Source organism: Urocitellus parryii, chromosome 11 (assembly GCF_045843805.1).
Source record: "Urocitellus parryii isolate mUroPar1 chromosome 11, mUroPar1.hap1, whole genome shotgun sequence".
NCBI lineage: Eukaryota > Metazoa > Chordata > Mammalia > Rodentia > Sciuridae > Urocitellus > Urocitellus parryii.
Genome location: NC_135541.1, coordinates 73,136,934 through 73,161,011, shown reverse-complemented (window position 1 = coordinate 73,161,011; position 24,078 = coordinate 73,136,934). Strand labels below are relative to the sequence as shown.

Genomic DNA, 24,078 nt, shown 5'->3' with positions numbered 1-24,078 from the left:
AATACCTAAAATTAATAAGATTGAAAATACCAAATGTTGGCAAGGACATGGAACAACTGGAATTATCATATATTGTGGGTGTAAATATAAAGTAATACAACCCTTTTGGGAAAACTATGGGAAGTTTCTTACAAAGTTTAGCATACTCTTATCCTTTGTCTCAGTAATGTAAATCATATAAGAGAAGTGAAAACATTCCACAAAAAGACTTGTACAAGAATATTCATAGCAGCTTTAGACATAGTGTAGAAAACTATAACAACTCACATGTTCATCAACATAAGAATAAATAAATTGTGATTATATGCATACAGTGGAATTCTGTTCACCAACGAAAAGGAATGAACTGTTGATACATGGGACTTTTTTGAATCTCATAGACACAATGCTGTGTGAAAGAAACTGAATATTAAAAAAAGCGTATACTGAATGTTTCTTCTATGTGAAATTATAGAACAGGCAAAGCTAATCTCTGGTGAAAAAAATTAGAAGTTGTGGGGGTGGGGGTGCGGAGGGGGGTTGGGGATGGTATGGGCTAACTGGTAAGAGACATGAGAGAACTTTCTGGGGAAATGAAAGTGTTTTGTATCTTAATGGGGTGTGGATTATACAGACGGAGCCACTTGTTGAAGTTGTACAGTTAAGATTTTACTTTTCAATAATGTAAATGTTAACCTATCTTTTAAGGGCTGGGGATGTAGATGGGTGGTAGAATGTTTGTTTAGCATGAATGAGGCACTGGGTTCAATTCTTAGCACCTTATAAAAATGAATAAATAACATAAATGTATTTTGTGCATCTACAACTAAAAATTTTTTTAAATATATCTTTTAAAAAATAAGTAAGGGTAGGAAAAGTTAGAGACATGGATGACACAAGAATGGCTGAATCTGAATAAATAATTAAGCTGAGTGATGGGCACACAGGTTCATTGTACCATTCTGATTACATTGTATAGGCTTGAAATATTCCATAATTAAAAAAAAAAATAGGGCTGGGGATGTGGCTCCAGCGGTAGCGCGCTTGCCTGGCATGCGTGCGTCCTGGGTTCGATCCTCAGCACCACATACAAACAAAGATGTTGTGTCTGCCAAAAACTGAAAAATAAATATTAAAATTCTCTCTCTCTCTCTCTTTAAAAAAAACCCCACCTTTTTACAGAATATTCCAGTTATTTGAGCCCATAAATTCTGTTTTTTTTAAGAGAGAGAGAGAGAATTTTTTTAATATTTATTTTTCAGTTTTTGGCAGACACCACATCTTTATTTTATTTTTATGTGGTGCTGAGGATCGAACCCAGCGCCCTGCGCATGCCAGGCGAGCACATTACCGCTTGAGCCACATCCCCAGCCCATAAATTCTGTTTTTATTGATGTCAATTAGATACAGATTTTTCTGTGACTTATAATCCAAAGTGTCTCTAGTAATACACTGGAGATTCTAGTTTTTTTTTTTTTTTTTAATATTCCATCATTTCTGTGTAACAGCCTGATAGTTGGATTTTAGTTTAGCAGACTCACACCAGATGGAAGCTTGTTAGACACCAGGAATTAGATCAGAAGTTGTGCTCAGTTATACAGCTGTGGATCAGAGCGGGGAATTCCACCAGCACAGACATCAATAGAGCCGGGCCAGTGGCTGTCCACATAACCTGTTTGCTGTCAAAAGCCAAGCCTAGATGTTTTTCTTGTCAAATGAGAGATCATACAGTAGTATGGGACTTTCAGAACTTTCCAAACAAGGGAAAGGGAACATCATTATGAAGACTTAGAGGAAGAGCAACTCTCTAATAGTTATTTATTATAAGAACTATAAGAAATTTAAATTTTTTTCTGGTATCCTTAGCTGATTCAGAAGGATGTGGTATCTATGAATTGAAGCATGCAAGTAAAAGGAACAAATAGATGAAAAAGGAGTAGTAAGCACATGTAGTTAGAGGTAACCTGGACATGCAATAGCAGAATTAAAATTCAAATTAGAGACAGTAAAAAGTGGGTTCACGCTAAGGAGTACTGATTCAAAGATGTGGAAAACCACCAGGTGGATTGGCACATGCTTGTAACCCCAGCGGCTCCAGAGGCTGAGACAAGAGGATTCAAATCCAGCTTCAGCAAAATCACGGCACTAAGCAACTCAGTGAGACCCTGTCTCTAAATAAAATACAAAATAAGGCTGTGGATGTGGCTCAGTGGCCAAGTGCTCCTGAGTTCAATCCCTGGTATCCCTGCCCTGCCTCAAAAAAAAAAAAAAAAAAACATGTAGAAAACCCACTTGAGGAATCATATTGGAATGCAGAGGGGGGGAAAAAAACTGTGGGAGAGACAGTAGCTATGGATGATAGATGATTCTAGAACACCAGTTTCAGAAAGTGAGCCAGCATTTACAGGGGAAAAAACTGTGACTAGAGAGTATCGTAACTAGAGCTGCATTTTGTTTCCCTCTTGAAGGTAACGTTCACATATGCCACAGTTCAAAAATGCTAATCAGTTTTCTTGGACAACAAACATTTAGTTGACTGAAAGACAACTAAATGAATTTAAGAATAGAATATTCTTAAGCTAGGTGCAGAAGTGCATGACTGTAATCCCAGCCACTCTGGAGGCTGAGGCAGGAGGAACATGAGTTCAAAGTCAGCCTCAGCAATTTAATGGGGCCCTAACCAATTTAGCTAGACCCTCTCTCTAAATAAAATATACAAAAAGGCTGGGGTTATGGCTCAGTGGTTGAGCACCCTGGGTTCAACCCATGGTCAAAAAAAGAAAAACAAAAAAAAGGATATATGTTATGAAAGACCTACAGACTTCTAAAGGACTGCCAAAAAAAGCATGAGGCCATCCCAAATTCTTAGTAAATCCTCATCTTCACAAACCACACTGATCACGCTGATGAATCTGCAAGAATGTGTATCTGTGGCATCTGGATTAAACTGAAAAGCAAACAGTTTCCTCATGAGTTGTTATTCCTGTGGGACAAAATTGTGTAATTGGGCACAAACAATTCATCTGGAAAATCCTTTCCCTCAGGCATTGTTTACCACAAGATCCAGAAGTTCAATTAAATAAGAAGACAATACAGTAATGTTAAAGAAGAAAAACTCAAGAGGGGGAAAAAAAAACACTGAAAGGAAATAATTCAAATGTTAAAGAAATTAATTGAATACTCAGAACCCAGGTAACTTTTAAATCTTCCACTTTCTGGTATGTTTCTGCTTTTGAAATGAGGATGTATTATTTGTCAATGAGAAAACTACAGATAGAGGAAAATGCTATTACAGTTGTGCTGAGAAAGCAATGCTGTGTTTTAGTTTCTAAGTGCTACAGCAACACACTGAAGATAGACAAATTGTGAAAGAAAAGGTGAACGTGAAAGTAGAACACAAAGATAATAAGACCAAATCTAGGTAAATGCGATTAGATTACTAAGCAAAAAGGGCCTAGGAAGTAGTGAAACAAGAAAAACAAAAAATGGAAAAAATTGAGTTTCTTTTTTTTTTTTTAATATTTTTTAGTTATTGATGGACACAGTATCTTTATTTTTATGTGGTGCTGAGGATTGAACCCAGTGCTCACACATGCGAGGTGGGCGCTCTACCACTGAGCTATAGACTCAGTCACCCCCAAAACTGAGCTTCTTAAGCAAACTAGAAAACACAACTATTTTTCAAAGGATAGTATTAACTGAAACAATTTAAAGGGGAACATAAAAAACACCAACTTGGTGCTGGGGTTGTGGCTCAATGGTAGAGCTCTTGCCTAGCATGTGTGAGGCTCTGGGTTTAATTCTCAGCACTACATATAAATAAATAAAATAAAGGTCTATTGACAACTAAAATATATATATTTTTTAATAAAACACTAGGGGGCTGGGACTGTAGCTTAGTGGCAGAGCGCTTGCTTAGCATGTGCGAGGCACTGGGTTCCATCATTAGCACCACATAAAAATGAAACAAAGTAAAGATATACTGTCCATCTCTAACTACAAAAAAATAAAAAACAATACTAACTTTGGGCTGGGGTTGTAGCTCAGTGGTAGCTCAGCATAGCTGATAAGAGCACTCAGTGGTAATGCTTTGGACATGTGAGGCACTGGGTTCGATCCTCAGTGCCACATAAAAATAAGTAAATAAAATAAAGGTATTATGTCCATCTACAACTAAAACAACATTTTTTAAAAAACACTAGTTTTTTTTAGATTTATTTTATTTTATTGATGTTGATTCTGAGGATTGAACTTAGGGCCTCCTGCATGTTGGGCCAGCACTGTACAACTGTACCACTGAGTTATACTCCAACCCCAACCCCACACCTCACCCAATTTAAAATTCTTAAATTTTACAAACAGACAAGATCAATGTGAAGTCTTAATTCCAGGTGCAGTAGCCACCTGAGGCAAACACCTGCATTCTGATGACCTTCAAAGCCTAATGGTTTTCTAAGTAATTGTTCTCCGCATGAAAAGCCAAGGGGCCAAGGATAAACTCCTGTCCGTGCCTTGTGCATTTTGTAGATGACTTGTTTGCACTTATAAGTAACTACTATAATTCAATTCTTATTTTTAAGAATTTTAATATTTGTTTTTTTAGTTTTCAGCGGACACAACATCTTTGTTTGTATGTGGTGCAGAGGATTGAACCCAGGCCGCACGCATGCCAGACCAGCACGCTACCGCTTGAGCCACATCCCCAGCCCCTCAATTCTTTTTTTTTTTTTTTTTTTAATATTTATTTATTTATTTTTTTGGTGGACACAACATCTTTGTTGGTATGTGGTGCTGAGGATCGAACCCGGTTAATAAGCCTGCAAGCCTGTATATTCCATCTTATTTCACTTGAGAATTTCATGCTGAGTTGGTTCATATTTTGCTTTAAGATTTATGTCAAACTGATGTGTTTGGTGTGTCCTGTTCTATCCTCCAAATATACAGAGATGAATACAATGTGGTTCCTCTCCAGAGGAGGTGCCAGAAACTTCCTCAAGTCTCCCTCCCTTCATTCCTCCATTATTTTCTCCCATTCTTTCTTGTCTGGATAGATTTTTACCAAGATTGGAATTGTATCTAATGGAATAAATACATAATGTAATTAAAGAATTTAATTACATTACAGTACACTCAATATAACAACAGAAGTTTGTGCCAAGTATAAAAATAGCAGAGGCATGCATGATGGAATTCCTAGGGTGGGTGAGGGGTCCTGGAGGAGGTGACTTCTGAGTAAGTTATAAAGGGTGAACAGACTCCAGAGGCTGATTAGTGAAAGGTATTCTGGGAGAAGAAAGAGCACATGCAAAGACCTAAAAATGTGAAGCAGCATTATGTGTTTCAGAAACTATAAGTACTTTGATATTTCTGCAGCATGAAGTTTAGTTGAAGGAAGGTGGAGGTGGTGGTGAGAGGTGAAGCTGGGGTATTAGGCAATATTTTAAGTGTTAAGATCTTCCATGCTTGGGCAACTTTTTGGTTAACTGGTGATATTTACAATCCATATGTGAAGCTGGGTATTGCAGTTTTCCCTTCATGAACTTCGTGGTTCTTTTTTCACCTAACTGCATTTTAGTGTTTGTTATCTGGGTGATATAAGAATGAAAAAGAAGATGCTCCCTGGAGTGTACACTCTTGTTGAGGCTGTAAGAATATATCCCCACAAAGAGTTTAAAGCACTTACCGAGCAGTCTACAGGTCAATGCAAACTGAAACTGTAAGGATGGTCTGTAAACACAGTTTTGATATATCAAGAGTTATATGGGAAGGACTAGAAATGTGTGGGTTAAAAAGAAACAACCTGAATTTTGCCTTAAGCAAAACAATTTCTGTCAGAGGTAAGCTGATCATTGGAAATGCCAAATTAAGAAATGCATTTGAAAATTAGAAACTGTATAGTGTTGTATTGTCCACAGGTAAGAAATGATGTCCTGCATGATCAATAAGTAATCACCTTTGGTTTTGTATTTCATGTATGTTTAGATTTTTAGTGTGTCTTGGAGATTTCTTTTTTTAATTGTTTACATAAATTGGGTTTCTGTGGTTTCTGCCAAGTAGCTCTCAGTTCAGACTACACTGGGACTCTCTTAGCCCCTCCTTTCATCTCTTTATTCTCAAAATACATCAGTCTCTGCCCTCTTCCTGTGGAGTATGCTAATCCAACATCTTTCCCTGGCCCCTGAGTCTCTACCCCACCACCCTCTGTTTGAGTATTCTTCCCTCCAGCTGAGCCAGTGTCGACTTTTGGCAGGCCATGAGGGTTTCTATATAGATTTTCCTGGAGCTGTTGATCACCAATTACTTTTCACACCTGGACTCAATTTTTTTTTAATTTTTTAATATTTATTTTTTTTTAGTTCTTGGTGGACACAACATCTTTGTTTGTTTGTGGTGCTAAGGATCGAACCCGGGCCGCACGCATGCCAGGCGAGCGCGCTACCGCTTGAGCCACATCCCCAGCCCCCTGGACTTAATTTTAAGAGATGGCATACTTTAATCAACCTTTCAAAAGAAGGATGGAGGAAACTTTCACTTTCTGTTTGTATCGTCATAAATTATTTATCTTTGACAATGAGCCTTTGCTGTTCCATCATTAAAAGGTAAAGATGGAGGTACTGGGGTTGTGGCTCAGTGGTAGAGCACTTCCCTTGCGTGTGTGAAGCCCTGGGTTTGATCCTCCACACCACATGAAAATAAATAAAGGTATCGTGTCCATCTACAATTTAAAAAAAAAAAAAAGCCTGAGTGTCTGAATGTCCACCAATTAAATAAAAAGTAAAGGTGGTTCAATTTGGAAAAATGACATTCAATAATAGAGACTTTAGTACAATTTCAGGTCTATTAAATTAACTTATCTGTATCTATACACACATACACTACACACACACACGCACACACACACCACCACCACCACCACCACTACTACCCCCCACAACAGCAACACAGTGCAAAATAGTGTTTTAAAAAACTCATAACAGTTGCAGAACGCTTGCCTAGAACATGTGAGGCACTGGGTTCCATCCTCAGCACCGCATAAAATAAATTGAGAAAATAAAGGTATTTTAAAAATCTTTTTAAAAAGCTCATAATAGTTTGGAAAGCAAGAATCATAAAAATGTTCGTACGACATGACTTGTAAAGTCTATTGTTGAAAAAGAAACTAAGAAAATAGTCCAAAAGAAAGTCTAAAAAACCTATATACAGCCTTGTATAAACACAGAATAGTTGAAGAGAGAAAACTTTAAAGTCAATATAAGAGGAAAACTTAAGTAAAAAAATGACATATCACTGGATGGAATATTATTGCAACATTGAAAATGATTACTGTAGAAACTATGTTGACAATATGGATTGTTTACAATATAAAGAGAAAAAGAACACAAAATTATATACTCATTGATTACAGTTGTGTATAAAATGAATTTCAAAGGGACAACTAGAAAGGAAAATAGATAATGAAAACAGCTATTATTCTAGTGTAGTGGGATTATGGAAAATTTTTTAATTTTATTGAGTGTTCTTTCAATAAATAAAATTGGAAAAAGTCTGGGCACTGTAGTACACTCCTGTAATCCTGGCTACTCCAGAGGGTAAGGCAGGAGGATTGCAAGTTCAAGGACAGCCTGAACGATGTAGCAAAAACACTGTCTCAAAATAAAAAATGAAAAGGGCTGAGGGTACAGCTCAGTGGTAGAGTGTTCTTGGATTCAATCCCCAGTACCTGCCCCTCCAAAAAGGAAAAATATAGAGTTTCAGACCATTAGTTAATTCAGATTATTGTAGTCCTGGGACTTTTGCAGCAAAAAGGAAGGACTCTGGAATCTGAGCCTCTTTCTCTCATTGGCCAAAATAATTCTGCCCTAGGAAAGAAGGAAAATTCCACTTTCTTACCACATTGTAAAAATGAACATTCTCCAGGCAAATGATACTAGATGGCCCCCTCAAGGAGATCTCAGACTCCATTCCCAAAAAGCTTTAAGAAAAATCCGTATTCTCATTCTTCCCTCTGCCCAGCCCCTGACCATTAATCTATCTTCTGGCTTCATAGATTTATCTGTTATAGACATTTGATATAAATGGAAATCACACAGTGTATGGCTTTTTGCATCTGGTTTCTTTCACCAGATGCAAAAGTGTGACACTTTCAAGGATCACCTGTGTCACAGTATGTATTAGTACTTTACTCCTTTAAAAAAATATATTTCTTTTTTAGTTGTAGTTGGACACAATAGCTATATTTTATTTATTTTTTTTTATGTGATGCTGAGGATCGAACCCAGGGCCTCGAACATGCTAGGTGAGCACTCTACCCCTGAGCCACAACCCCAGCCCAACTTCACTCCTTTTTATGGTCAAATCTTTTTCTGTTGTATGCTATACCAAATTTTGTTCATCTCCTCATTAATTGGTAGATATTTGGATTGTTTCCACTTCTCCTATGAATATTTGGAACATGTCCACATTTTTGTGTGGACATATGTTTCAGTTCTTTAGAGTATATATATCTAGAAATGGAATTACTGGGGTCCCATGATAAATCTCTGCTTAATGTTTTTGAGGAACCACCAAATTGGTTTCCAAAGCAACTGCACCATTTTATATCCCCACCAGCAGTGCATGAGGGTCCCTGATGTTTTTTGTCATCCCTTCCAGTTTTTAACACAGGGCTTACTATGTAGTACATATTGATTAGATGCCAACTTTCTTACTGATATTTGCCTCACTATTCCTAGGGAAAACTGAAAATTAGAGATGCATTATAGTAATCTCTACTTCTCCATGGGGGATACCTTCCAAGACCCCTCAGTGAATGCCTAAAGTCATGGATGGTATCTGTTATGAATTGTATCTGGCATGTTCCCCCAAAAGCTCATGTGTTGAAGACATGATCCCCAAAGCAGTAAGATTTAGTGGTGGGGATTTTAGGTAATGATTAGGGCTGTGACCTCTATCAGTCAAAGCCTAATCCAGCAAATGGATGATTTCACTGATAGCTGAATGGACCTCTAGGTGGTAACTCTAGGCAGATAGGACATCACTAGAGGAAGTAGGTCACTGAGGGTGTGGCCTTGGGTAGTCCCTGGCCCCTTCCTATCCTTCTCTCTGTTTTCTCTTTCTCTTTCTCTCTCTCTCTCCTCACTTTCCAGCTGCCTTAAACCAAGCAGCCTTCCTCCACGATGCCCTTCCACCAGGATGTTCTGCTTTGCCCCAGGCCCGAAGGAATAGAACTGGCCAACCGTGAATAGAATCCTCTGAAACCAAGAGCCAAAATAATTTTTTCCACCTGTGACAAGTTGTTCTTGTCAGGTATTTTGGTTACTGAGATGAAAAGCTGATGAACACCATTTCAAACTAAGTATAGCACTATAGTTTGGGTATGGTTTATTCTCCAAAGGTTCATGTACTGGAAGCTTGGTCACCAACATTAGTTGTAATGAGGTGGCAGAATCTTTTAAGAGTTGGGAGAATGGCAATAATGATCTATTTTTTGTTCTGTAGATCTGACAAAATGGGAAGGAGGCCCTGACAGGAGGAGAAAGAAGAATATAGATCAGACGAAATAAGCAGAGATGGGTTAAAATAAAAGCCTGTGCCAGAGTTGGGCTCTGAGGCAGAGAAGTGATTGAGGCCTCTGGGTACATACTATAATATACTATACACAATATCTTATCATTGTTGCTAGTGTGTCAATTCAAACAAAATTATTTAGTTACAGATAATGGAATTTGAAAGAATTTCATAGATTATTGAACTCACTTACATAGAGTATGTCATGGAACATTCTTTTATTTTCACCCCAATTGATACAAAAATTTTTCCTGATAAGGGGGAAAATTAGTTGGATTTTTGGTTGCCTTTTTTAATTTCTGAGAATTTGTCTATATACTATTCTCAAAACATAGATGTTCCCCAAAATAGGGAGACAAATGAAAAGATCACTATTTCCCCATTTTTTCACATCATGGCATAAAAACTGCAAACTGAACTGCTGTGAACTGGAGGTTATAGACCTGAGGTTGAGGTGCTCACCTTTAATTCTATCTCACACACCAGTTGATGAGCTCAGGAATAAATTCTGTACAGTTCAGTGAGTCAGTATTGAATTTTACCCTTAGTAAGAAAGCCAACATGCTTAGGTCTGAATAAGATGTTTAGAAATAATGGCTTAATTAACTGAGACTTCCTACATGTGTGTATACATGATGTTGTGGCTGGTAACATACTGTACTAGACAGGCTTGCATCAGAAGAGTAACAAAAGAGATAATGCATATTTCCTGATCACTTGGGTTTTGGAGGAAATTTGCATAAAGATGTTGGACTCTAAGCTTTAGATCTTTGGATTCACTAAGACTCAGGGAAAGGGATATGCAGGGCTTGAAGGTTCAAGCAGGTGAAAATATTTTGCAGATATTTAATGTTCTATAATATTTTTTAAATTACTTTATAATTTCATATAATACATTGTACTTTGCTTGTCTCCCTTTAAGTCTAAAGGAATTATTTAGATCTATAACAAGAGGTATATTTTCTTTCTTTCTTTTTTAAATCTTTGTTTGTTTATTATGTGATGCTGAGGATCAAACCCAGAGCCTCACATGTGCAAAGCAAGTGCTCTGTCACTGAGCTACAAACCCAGCCCCAAGAGATATATTTTCTTTTGAAAACTTTTAGTAGGGGCTGGTGTTGTTTTTTTTGCTCAGTGGTAGAGTGCTTGCTTAGCTCATGTAAGTTTGATTCTCACTACCACAAATAAACAAATAAAATAAAGGTCCATTGACAACTAAAAAAATATGAAAAAAAAACCTTTCAGTAATGTTTGGCATTATATATTATATGTGTTATATATTCTAAAGGAATAAATCATAATTAAAAATTAATACCCTGAATCTATCACGACTTCAGAGTTTTAAGTTAAAGTTTGTGTCATATTATTCCTTGTTTTAAAATGTCTAATGCTGGATATGGTGGCACACACCTGTAATCCCAGCAGCTCAGGAGACTGAGACAGGAGGATCACAAGTTCATAGCCAGCCTCAGCAACATCAAGGTGCTAAGCAACTCAGTAAAACCCTGTCTCTAAATAAAATACAAAATAGGGCTGTGGATATGACTCAGTCGTTGAGTGCCCCTGAGTTCAATCCCCAGTACCTCCCCCCGCCCCGCAAAAGTCTAATATGATTCAAACAAATTAAAATCAGTGACAACACCAAAGATTGGTGGGGATGTAGGGAGACTCAATCACTCATACATTGAGGTGGCAATATGAAGTGGTGTAACCAGTCTGGAAAATAGTTTTGGTATTTTCTTTAAAAACTAAGCACGTAACTATCATATGACTTAGGAATTACACACTTGGGCATTTATTACAGAGAAAAAAGAACTTAGTTTTACACAAAAACCTATATATGAATGTTTATAGCAGCTTCATTTGTAATACCCCAAAACTGGAACTAGCCCAATGTCCTTCAGGAAGTGAATGGTTAAACTGTGTACATCCTCTGGAATGCTACTTAGCAATAAAGTAGAAGGAAGTATTGATATATGCAATATCTTAGTCCATTCAGGCTATTATAGCAAGATACCATAAAGTATGTGCTTTATAAGTGACAGAAATTTATTTCTCATGGTTTTGGAGGCTGGAAAGACCAAGATTAAAATACCTTCAAATTCAGTGTATGGGGAGGTCCATTTTGTGGTCTATAGAATGGTGCCTTCCATGTGTGACCCCACATGGTGGAGGGATGAAGAGGACTCTTTTAAAGGTCATTAATCCTATTAATGAGGACTCTCCTCTGCTAACCTAGTTATCTTCCAAAAGCTCCACCTTGTAATACCATCACATTGGTATTAGATGAATTTTGAGGGGGACGTAAACATTCACACCATATCAGACAACTACCTGATAAATCTCCAGGGAATTATGCTGAGTCAGAAAAGCTAATCTAAAAAATTCACACACTGTATGAATCCATTTATTGGATATTTTTTAAATTGTACAGTTGGAGAACCAATTAATGGTTGGCAAGAGATGGGGGAAGATCTCTTGGATAGGGGAATGGACAATCTTAAATAATTATATCATTGGTTCAAATTTGTAAGCATGTTCCTTTTATTATAATCATTAATAATTATTTATTGTTCATAAATAATTTAATATTAAATGAAATCATAGATGGGACTTTGAATGATGTACTCTAGTCCTGGCACTATTGCCAGTAAGTATAAAGTAGTCTCTTAGTCTCTTTAATATACTAGACAGTGTTCCCTGAGGGGATTTCATTGTTTGTTTAGTTTTTTTGGGGGGGGAGGGGAGTACCAGGAATTGAACCCAGGGACACTTAACCACACCCTCAGCCCTTTTTATTTTTTATTTAGAGACAGGGTCTGGCTAAGCCGCTTTAAGGCCTCACTAAATTGCTGAAGCTGGTTTGCAATCTTCCTGCCTCAGCCTTCCAAACTGCTGGGATTAGGCGTGGGCTATCATGCTGGCATTTATTTAGCTTTTGTTTGTAGCCATTTTCTCCTAATCCTGGGGAACATTTGAGATGTGTATTGCCAGGCTTCATCCCTAAGGATTCTAGATTTTGTAGGTATGAGGCTCAATCCTAGCAACCTAAGTTTAAAGAATTATATCAGCTAATTCTGATTCGAGAGATCAATCAGTTATGATTGTTATGGTGAGCAAATAATTGTTATGGTGAGCAAATAAGAGCTCTTTAAATGCTTTGGTGGGATAGAGGGTTTGTGTATGGTTAGGTAAGGATTGTAAGAGAAAAGTACTGATAAAATTTTCCAAACACCCACATGTTAAAAAAGAATGTTTGACCAAACTGAGTGTGTGCTTGCTCTGAATCAACAAGAACTTTGAACAGAAAAGAGCTTGCCTTTGATTCTTATTCATGTTGAAGGAGCCCTGCCCCATCTCTTAACTATTTGGCCTGCCAGACCCCTTGTGATTTGTTTGGTACAAAGAAGGCAAAGATTCTTATTTTAGTTTTGTAGATGGTATAAAGGAATGCTCTGCTAGAGTAGGAAAGCCAAAGCATGTATAAGCTCTGAAAATAATGTATTATTTCATTCCTTATTGTTTTGGAAGTGAAGTTGCAACGATTTTGTTCATCTTTTCCTCCTCCTCCTCCTCCTTTTCTTCCTCTTTTTTAAAAAACTAAAACCCTAGTTTTTTTCTTTTGTTTTTGAAACAGAGTCTCATTATGTTACCCAGGCTGGCCTCAAACCTCTGGGACCAAGTGATCTACTAGCCTGAGTCTCTAGAGTAGCAGGGACTGCAGGTGCCTGCCACTGGGTTCTCTAACCCCTGGCAGTTGCTGTTATTGAAAAGCAGGTTCAAGGGCTGGGGTTGTGGCTCAGTGGTAGTGCACTCGTCTGGCATGTGTGAAGCACTGGGTTCGATCCTCAGCACCACATAAAAATAAATAAATAAATAAACAAATAAATAAAATAAAGGTATTGCATCTATCTACAACTAAAAAAATATATTAAAAAAAAAAAGAAAAGCAGTCTCTTCTCCCTTTTGGAATGCTTAGGCTGCAGCTTATTGAAATCTAGGTGACCCTATCTTTGCTCTGCTATCTCAAGCACATAATCTTCACTTGGGAATTTTGGGGGCTTATATCTGAGTAAGACACAACCACTTCCAAAATTTCTGGGTATATGCTTGAGTTCTTGAGTTGTACTGTGCACATCACTCTCTCCAGGGTTGGGCCAGGAAGGATCACCCCACTCCTTCTTCTCAACAGTAGTCACAGTCAAGTCAAGCACACCTGTAATTCCAACAACTCAGGAGGCTGAGATAGGAGGATCACAAGTTCAAGGCCAGCCTCAGCAAGTTAGCAAGGCCCTGTCCCAAAAGAAAAAAGAGCTGGGAATGTGGCTCAGTGGCTAAGCACTCCTGGGTTCAATCCCTAGTACCCCTTCTCCCCACCCCACAAAAAAAAAAGAGTAGTCACAGTCATACAGTGAATCTCTGTAGAGAAACCTCTGCAAATCTACCTTCTCATTCACCCCAAATCTTACTCAGAAGTGCACTCTATCACAGAACTTGTGGTGTGTGGTGATTAACTTTGGCTTTTTTTTTTTTTTTTTTTTTTTTGACAGTTCTAGGGATCGAACTCATGGCCTCCACACATGCTGGGCAAGTGTTCTACCATTGAGCTATATCCCCAGCCCTTAAACTATAAAATTTTTGCTATTAAGTTCATTATAAATTGATTGAAAAATATTTGCTGATTTTTCTATTTAAGAGAAAATTATGAGAGAAATACTTAGACTCACCATTTAGGTTAATTTATAATTTCAACACTGTTCTAATTCTGCTTTAGATAATCTTTGTATATAAGGCCATATGATGATCCATATATTAATAGATAGTAATTTTAGGTAATAGTGGGTAGTAGAAGAGAAACTTCCATTTAAAATAGTGTCAAATTATCTTGATCTTTGGTACAATTTTTTAAAAATTTATTTTCAACACAGTTTTTTTTATATACCTTTTTAAAATTTATTTATGTGGTGCTGAGGATTGAACCCAGTGTCCAACACATTTGAGGCAAGCGCTCTACCACTGAGCCACAAGCCCAGCCCTTTGGTACAATTTTTATAATCCACTGATGTCTTTTTTTTTTTTATCATATATATGCTGCGTATTTAAGAGATATGTAGCAGTAGTCTCTTGAAATGTAATTTTCAAGTGCGTTAGTCAGCTTTCCATTGCTATGACCAAAATAACTAACAAGAACAACTTAGAGGAGGAGAAGTTTATCTTGGGCTCAGAGGCTCAGTCGACGGTCAGCTGGCTTCAGTGCTCTGGATCCAAGATGAGGCAAAATATCATGGCAGGAAGGTATGGAGGAGGAAAGCAGCTCAGGACATGGCCGCCAGGAAGCAGGGAGAGAGTACTCTACTCATCAGGGACAAAATATAAGCCCCTAAGGAATGTCCCCAGTGACCCACCTCCTTCAGCCACACCCTACCTGCCTACAGTTACAACCCAATACAGTAGTCTTTCAATTTATTAATCCACTAAATGAGTTAATCCATCAGTTAGGTTACAGCTCTTATAATCTAATGACTTCACCCCTGAACATTCCTGCATTGCTTTATGTATGAGCTTTTGGGGGACACCTCATATCCAAACCATAATAAGATATCCATTACTATACGTGCCATAGGGAATTCTATCAATGTATTTTCATGAAGATTTTTGGACAGTTTTTTTTTTTTCATCATTCTCCAATCTGGCAAATGAAGCCTGTTATTTTCCTAAGTATTTGTGTTGCAGTAAATAATCCAGGTATCCTTGTCTTTTGTCAGATCTAGTGTTAAAGATTCAGAGAGCGTATTTTAAAATGTCAAGACCATTGTCAAAGAAATGAAACTAAAACTGTGGAAAGTGCCTCAACTCCCTGCAGTGTCTCAAGTGCATTTTCTTTATAAATCAGCTCCTTTCCTTCTGAGTAAACATTGCTATGATCAAAACAGCTGTCATTTGTCTCTGAAGCATTTTCTATAGGTTTGGTTTTGTTTTTAGCTTTCTTTGGAATTTAAGAAAGAAATGGAAGGCAATTTTAGATTAACACCTGTCTGAGAAATTCCAAAATTAGAGATGGCCATCTGGTTTACACGATTTGTAATATTTTCAAAATAGAACTTTACCATTCCAAACAGAGTTTATAGGCTTTTCTAAAAACTGCTGCAACTATTGACATTTTACTATCAAACTCAAAAGAAGATAGATAATAGTGATGCTCACTCTAAGCAGGAACCCCTCTATTCTCTGAGATTCTGAATATGGGCAATTTAAGGCCATATTTCGTATTCAGCAGACTCATATAACTTGGAGGCCCATCTTAGATTTCTCTGTGTTTTCATTATTCCTGGTCAAGCCCAAAGAATTCAGCCTTGGTAGGTTTTAAGATATCTGAAGTTGACCTAGATCATCCCTACCTTGGAGGTACTTTAAAAATGTTTTTTAAATATTTTTTTTCAGTTGTAGAAGGACACAATACCTTTATTTTATTTATTTTTGTGTGGTGCTGAGGATCGAATCCAGTGCCTCACACATGCTAGGCAAGCGCTCTACCACTGAACTACAAACCCAGCCCCGTACTTTAAAATTTGACTTCCTCTCCTGCCTTTTATAATCACTTTGAAATAAATTTCCTAGATATATGTCTGACATTTTGCATTTAAGAAGTCCTGAGATCATTCACTAGTTCTGTTCAGTGCCCTATTTGTCTAGATATCCTTGTCTTTTGTCAGGTCTGGTGTTAAAAATTCGGATAGCATATTTTAAAATGTCAAGACCATTGTCAAAGAAATGAAACTAAAACTATTATTACCTATATAATTGGATGCTGAATGTCAGTTGTAACAAGTTTTGGGGAAATAATAGGTTATCATAATCCTCTTAAAACTGCTATTTTTTTTTGTTGCTGTTTTTGTTTTTTGGTACTAGGGATTGAACTCAGGGGCACTAGACTACTGAGCCACATCTCCATCCCTATTTTGTATTTTATTTAGGGACAGGGTCTCACTGAGTTGCTTATTGCCTTGCTGTTGCTGAGTCTGGCTTTGAACTCAAGATCCTCCTGCCTCAGCCTCCTGTGCTGCTGGGATTATAAGCATGCGCTATCACGCCCGGCAAAACTGCATAGATTTTGACCTAGAAATTTCACTTACTGAAATCTCTCCTGAAGAAATAATAAAATACTCATGTACATATTTATGTATTGAATACAGTAAGCAATCGAGTGATTCCAGGCTCTGAAGACAGGCTGCCTCAATTCAAATCCTGGTTTTCATACTAATGACTAATACAGTCTTACCTAACTGTGTGTTTCTCAGTTTCTTTGTCTATAAGACAATTTCTCCATATGAGGAATAGTCCCCCCTCAGACTTTTTGTATGGGGATAATAGTAATCCTCTCCAGTATCACTTATCACAGCAATGCTGTAAAACACATTTCCCCCAAACTCAGGAGCACACAATTAGCATTTACTTATCACTTCTATATTTACATCAGCTGAGATGAGCATGGCTCTGGGACATTGGTTTGGTTCAGGTGGGCTTCTTTGGGAACAACAGACTATCAAGAACCTATTCTACAGGGAGCATCTGAAGTGAAGAGGGCAAGTCCAATGGAGCATTTTTCTTTGCATTACATTTACTAACAAATATTGGCCAAAGCAAGTCACCTGGTTAAGCCCAAAACAATGAGGCAGGGAAGATGAGACAAAGAATGAGTATTTACTAAACAATTCAGGGCATGCTATTTCTATAAAGAGCCAGATAATAAATACTTATGGCTTTGTTGGTCATATGTCACTGTTCTAACAACTCAGTCCTGCTGTTGTAGCATGAAACAGCTTTAGATAACATATCAATGAATGGGTGACTATGTTCCAATAAAACTGCATACAAAACCAGGTGGCACACTGTATTTGGCTTGTGGGCCACAGTTTTCCAAATCCAGACTTATTTACCAGAGCAGCTCATAGAATTTTAATGAGGATTAAATACATTAATATACAAAAAGTACCTATAACAGTTCCAGGCACAGAGCAGCACTAATAAATATTGTTTCTCATTATTGGTGTTTGCCATTATTATTAAAACACAATATTGGAAATAATAAAAATGACTAACAGTAGAGATAGGGTTAAATAAATTATAGTATATCCATAGTGTAAAATGTTATGCATCCATTTAAATATATTTTTAAATATCAAGACCAATGACAAAGGCATAAGTTTATGTTAAGTAAAGAAATAAATTATATTTATCATAGGATTCCAATTTGTTCTATATATTCACATTCATGGAAAGCAACTAGGAAAGAAATGTATCAAACTGAATCATTTTGAACTTTTTTATTGTATTTTTATTTTGGACTGAACCTTTTGTATTGTGTGTGTGTGTGTGTGTGTGTTTTATAATGGGGATTGAATCCAGGAGTGTTTAACCACTAAGTCATATCTCCAGCCCTTTTATATTTTTTATTTTGAGACAGGGTCTTGCTAAGTTGTTTAGGGCCTAAGTTGCTGAGGCTGGTCTTTAACTTGAGATCCTCCTGCTTCACCCTTCTGAGTTGCTAGGATTATAGGCACTCACCATCGTGCCCAGCTACTGTATTTCCTTATTGTCCATCTTTTCTCCATTGGGCATACACTGTTATTTAAAGTACTTAAATCAAAAGTGCACTGAGGACTCTTCTAGCTCTGATGTTGTTATCATTCTGTATATCACATATATTTCAATTGCTTAACAGATTTAGGATTTACCTAAAGGGCTGGCTGATGAGAATGTACTAGATGGACACTTTCCAACCTGTTGTTGTTGTTGTTTTTACATAAAAGAATAGTTTTTCTATGCTAGGATACCATTGGTTATAACCAATGGGAATAGCATCCTGACTCTTGGGTTATGTGAACAGTAGCTCTTTTGGAACTACATTTCACTGAGCAACTAACGGACTTAGTCCTTACAATGATACAAAGGCAAAATGCTGATACACAGAGGTGGACGACTCCTCTGCTCCCTCTTTGGCCACCTGTCTTACACTTAAATACCTGCTTCTCTCATCTAGCAAAGGGAGATTTGGTTTCAGTATTTAACTGCCATGAGTCAAGAAGTCACATAAATAAAAGGCAGAAATGAACTTCTCACAACCTCTTTAATCAATTTCACAGATTATTGGCAATTAAAGTAATTTATTTTTAAAAACCCTTTATAATAATTAAGTTTTATATAAATTGTGATCAGTTAGCCTCTGGATATTCTAAGAGTCTAAGCTGTGTTGAAAAATGTTATATTAATTAGGTTACTACAATCTTAGAAGTAACTACCTCAAATAAATTTTGCCCTAAAATATGCTGTAGAATCTAAAGTATGGAAGGACCTCACATCTTAATCTTTAGTTTAGACAAAACATAGTTAAATTTTTTTAATCATTGAATTTAATTGCCAATCAGGTTTCTCACTCAAGATTTACATATCACAGTTTTATCTTTTAAGAAGTTTTAAATCCAGTAGTGTCTGAATCTATGAAAAGGGAGAAATAGATGCTCAACTTGGCCATTCTGGCTGCTAGAATCTTAAAAAATAAAAGTAACATCAACCCGATTATAACCATATTTCAAGGAGTTATTTAAATTGGGAATTTATGTATATAGGCAAAGGGCTTATTATTGATAGTTATCGAGTCCATGACATGGAATGAGAACAATATTCAGTTGGCTTAAGCATAAATATATATACAATTACAAGTGCTATTGATGGACTCTATCTGTTCATGGCCTCCTGGGAGTTACACCCTCATGTTATCGTTTTCTGTATTCATTCTGCACTGGCTCTGTCTAACCAAAAGAATGCTGCAGAAATAGACAATGCAGCTTCACCTTGTTGTCTTGGAACTCTTCTCTATGGAAAGTCAGCTATCATGTAAGAAGTCTGTCCATCTTGAGACCACTGTGCTCTGAAGTACACATGAAGCTGTTCCAGCCACCCCAGCCAAGGTTAGAATACCCAACTCAGCCAGTCCTTCTTCAGGTGACCCCAGCCCTAGAAACAAAGAGAGAACTGCCTTAGTCAAGTCTTCCTCAGAACCATGGGAGATAAATTGTTGCTGTAAGTCTGTAATTTGGGGGATGATTGCTATACAGCAATAGAAAATCAGAACTCTTAGCTTTCTTACCTACCCCTTGTCTTTTTTGCACTAGGATGTTGGAAACTCTGTGAGTAAGTTCTTTTTGTCTGAAATTGCAAACACTAGCATTCTTTTGATATAGATTGCTAATGGTTGCTATGCTTCCCCACCCCTCCATTTTCCATGTAAGATGCTGCTATCTACTTGTACATAAAAGCCTTCTGTATGCTTTCTTTTAAACACTGGGGATAGCTTTGACCAGTTTTTTTGTTTTTGTTGGTTTGGTTTGGTTTGTTGTTTTTTATTTTGATACTGGGGTTGAACCCAGGGTACTTTACCACCAAGCTACATCCCCAGCCCTTTTTTCAATTTTACTTTCAGATAGGATCTCACTAAGTTGCTAAGGCTGGCCTCAAACTTGTGATCCTCCTGTCTCAGCTTCCTGGGTAATTCAGATTACAAGCATGTGACACCACACACAGCTATTCTGTTTTTTTGACTTTGCACCTCTCTTTAATATGTGCTTGGCCTTTGTTCTCTAAGTAGCAGCAAAGACAAGATTTGAGAGTTTTCAACTTTTGTTGGGAAAAGTCACTTCCTCATTGGCTAAGAACTAAAATTGCACCCGCTCCTGGACAGTTTCATGACACTTCCTTTGTAATGCCTTTTAGAGTGCCTCCTGGCAAACTGATATAGAGCCAAAACTTTTCAGTCATTCTAAGCCTAATATCAAATCAGCATGTGGTTGAACAGTACATTCTCATAGTTTTTCCCAAACCTATGTCCATAGTTTTCAGGAACCTTGCATGGAATGTATGAGATACACAGAGGATCTTATGTATTGCCTGTTACATAGAGTGCAGCTTCATATTTTGTGTGTGTGTGTGTTTGTGTATATGTGTGTGTGTGTGTGTGTGTGTGTGTGTGAGAGAGAGAGAGAGAGAGAGTGTTATCATTTTGACAGCTTTAAAAGAAAAGTATACCCTTTAAAACTTACGTATTGATTATGTATTTCATTTGCTGAAAACCCAAATGAACACTGTAGAGCAAAGAAAATGAGCAGACTGGCTATATGTATTAGCACTGATGAATCACATAATGCTGAGAGAAGGATGCAAGTCAAAGTAGAGTATATATCATGTGCATCTGTTTATGTAAAATTCAAGAGCAATCAACATCAAACTCCACATTTTAAGGAAACATGATCAGTGTTTCAACTACTTAGAAAAGCATATACACAATTATCATGGAAGTCAGGAACAAGTTAACTAACCCTTTATAGGGGAGGGGCAGATGGAGTAGGTGAATGTACTAAGAAATTCTATTTTTTAACTCAATTGATAGATACATGAGTATTTGCCTTTTTAGTTATCATTTAAGCTATATTTATATACATTAAACAATTCTGTATGAATATTTCACATAAAAATTTAAATCAATCAAGAGACTTGTAGATCTAGAGATATATTTTTGAATATGTATGCTAAATACATACAAATATTTTTTTCTGATTAGGAAAGTAATACATATTCATTATACAGAATTTATGGAATAGAGAAGAAAAATTAAAATCCATAGTCCTACCACTCTAGACTTTTTTTAAAAAATTTTTTTTAGTTGTGGATGGACACAATACTTTTATTTATTTATTTATTTATTTTTATGTGGTGCTGAGGATTGAACCCAGTGCCTCACATGTGCTAGGCAGGTGCTCTACCACTGAGTCACAACCCCAGGCCCCATTTTAGACCTTTTGGGATAACTATCTTTGACATTTTGGCTTATTTCCTTGAAGTTTCTAAAGTTTGTTGGTGATTTTATTCTCTTTTTAAGAGCAAAATTGGGAACGTACAATACTTGCTGTTTTGAAAGCTGATCTTTTCACTTAATATATCATGAACATTTCACATGTTGTAACACTTCTTTGAAAAACTATTTTACTCTTAAGCCTAACCACAGGCCTGAGAATCACCCTGTGCAATGAATTCCCCAGGTGTTCTTGCATTTTTTTAATGCTGTCAATCTATAAGCATAATATGAATTAGCATTAGGTGAAAATTATTTGCTCCTTGACTCCTTATTGAAATTTTATTTCTGGAGTTCTGGTGCATACCTGTAATGCCAGCAACTCAGGAGGCTGAGGCACGAGAATCTCAAGTTCAGTTAGCCTCAGCAACTTAGTGAGACCCTGTCTCAAAATAAAGAATAAAAAGGGCTGCATATGTGGCTCAGTGGTAAAGTGCCCCTGGGTTCAATCCCCAGTAACAAAAGATTAATATTTTTTCATTTGATACATTTAAATTTTCTTAATGATTTTCCAATCACCCTACACTGGCAGTGAGGCACCCTTTAGAATAAGGGTACCTTATGCCCAATAAAATTTATCTGCATTCATTATGACATGTAGAAAATATATGCCTTATTGAGAGTTTTCCTTCAATCTGTTCTTTTTGCAGCTAGCATATTTTTCAAAAGTATTACTAACTATTCGTATCTAATATATTTAAAGAGAATGGTAAAAGTTATTTGGGAAAAGTTATTATCTAGATAAATAATTTTAATTCTATTTTTTTTCCCAACAAGGTTACTCCCAAATATGCCTCAAAAGTCAGCTAACTAGGGCTGGAGTGTAGCTGAGGGGCAGGGTGCTTACCTAACATTCCTGAGGCAGTGGTTCAATCCATAGCAGGGGGATGTGGTCGGCTGTCTATAATGTTCTCAATATAATAATAAGAAAAAAATTGAAGATAGTTTCAGCATACTGGTAATTGAAAAACTTGAATAAAAGGGATAAACACATTTCTAAGTTTTGTTTTTGTAATGCTGGGGGTTGAACTCAAGGCCTCTAACATATTAGGCAAGCACTAGATCACTGGGCAACATCCCCAGCTCTTTTTTTTTTTTTTTTAATATTTATTTTTTTTTTAGTTCTAGGCGGACACAACATCTTTGTTGGTATGTGGTGCTGGGGATCGAACCCGGGCCGCACGCATGCCAGGCGAGCGCGCTACCGCTTGAGCCACATCCCCAGCCCCCCCAGCTCTTTTTTTAAATTTTGAGACAGGGTCTCACTAAATTTCCCAGGGCTGACCTTGAACTTGTGATCTTCCTGTCTCAGCCATCTAAGTAGCTGGGGTTACAGGCATGCAGCACTACAAGGAACCACATTCCTACTTTTTTTTTTTTTTTAATGAAATGATATAACAAGTGTATTTGAGCTTTTGCAAAGGATAACCTTGTCAATTTGCTGTTTTCTGAGTGTTCAAGTCCACTAAATTTGTTAAGCAAAATTTGTGGACAAAAGCAAATGATATGGTAAATATTTTTTCTTGCCCAGTTCTCAAAATTAAGAACATTTGTGTAGCGAGTACTAGTGGTAAAGTGAACAGGACTTTGTGCCTTACATGTTTATGAAAGATATTGAATACAAAAAATAAATAAGAGAAATAGTCTTAAATGGCTAAATTTTGGAGAGCTCTCTTTCTGCCTATTTTTAAAACAATGTAAAATTATATAAACAAAATCAAGAGTTTTCAGATTTGTCTGGGAGAAAAAGTTATCACAATGGAACCAGGCAATATTTGAAAAGAAGAAAAGTGCCCGCTGTTCTTTAGAGTGGAATTAAGAAATTTTGTTTCATCGTGTACATATTTTCCATCTCTAGTGATTACACTTTATTTAGAATAAAAGATTGGTAATAATTCTAGTCATAAAGAACTAGTTATGTTATTTCCAGATAGGGTTACAAGATTTTTAAAGTTGGTAATAGTTTATGCATTAAAGACTAGTTCGAAATAAAATGATAGTGCCATACAAATTTGATAATTTTTGTTCTCATTTCATTGTGTAACCATAATAGTTTCTCAAACACAACACTACCGACATTTTGGGCTGGGTACTGTTTGTTGTTGGGGGCTGTACTGTGCTTTGCAGGATTTTTAGAAACATCTCTGGCCTTTACCACAAGTTTCCAGTAGTAATCCCCAGTTATGAAACAAAAATGTCTCTAGACATTGCCAAGTGCGCCTCTCTCCAGGAGGCAAAATTGACTCCACTTGAGATTCATAGCTCTAGTGGATTTACTGAAATTGTTATCATGCTTTTTAGGAGCATAATTTGGAAAAAGGAATATTAGTAACTAGGCACAAAATCAGAATAAAAAAGCTTCTAGGCAATAAATTTGGATAGATCAGCACAAACAAAAATATCAGACTGTATATCTTAATCAAAGACTAGATTGTCTAGGCAATCGGTATAGAACAGATCACTAGAAACATTTTAGCAGGTGCCACACAGGGAAAATAAAATTACTTAATAATTACAGGTGTAATTTACAGCTGTTTCATTAATCATTATTTTAAAACATAAGGATCTGCAGATATTTAAGGACACATGAAAGGCTTTTATACTATTTTGTGTTACCTCCTAAATCA

The 24,078-nt window shown here is 36.8% G+C and overlaps 1 protein-coding gene across 7 annotated transcripts in view; it reads left to right on the top strand.

Moving 5' to 3' along the window:
• The window catches only part of Dipk1a (divergent protein kinase domain 1A), a 106,551-nt gene that overhangs the window by 50,537 nt on the left and 31,936 nt on the right, over window positions 1-24,078 (top strand). The window contains exon 1 of one of the 7 annotated variants that reach the window (XM_077803746.1): window positions 3,102-3,171. The exons of the other annotated variants lie outside the window; for them this stretch is intronic. The gene's annotated coding sequence lies outside the window, so the exon portion shown is untranslated. Of the gene's footprint in view, window positions 1-3,101; window positions 3,172-24,078 lie in introns of those variants that run through there. 7 annotated transcript variants of the gene reach the window in all.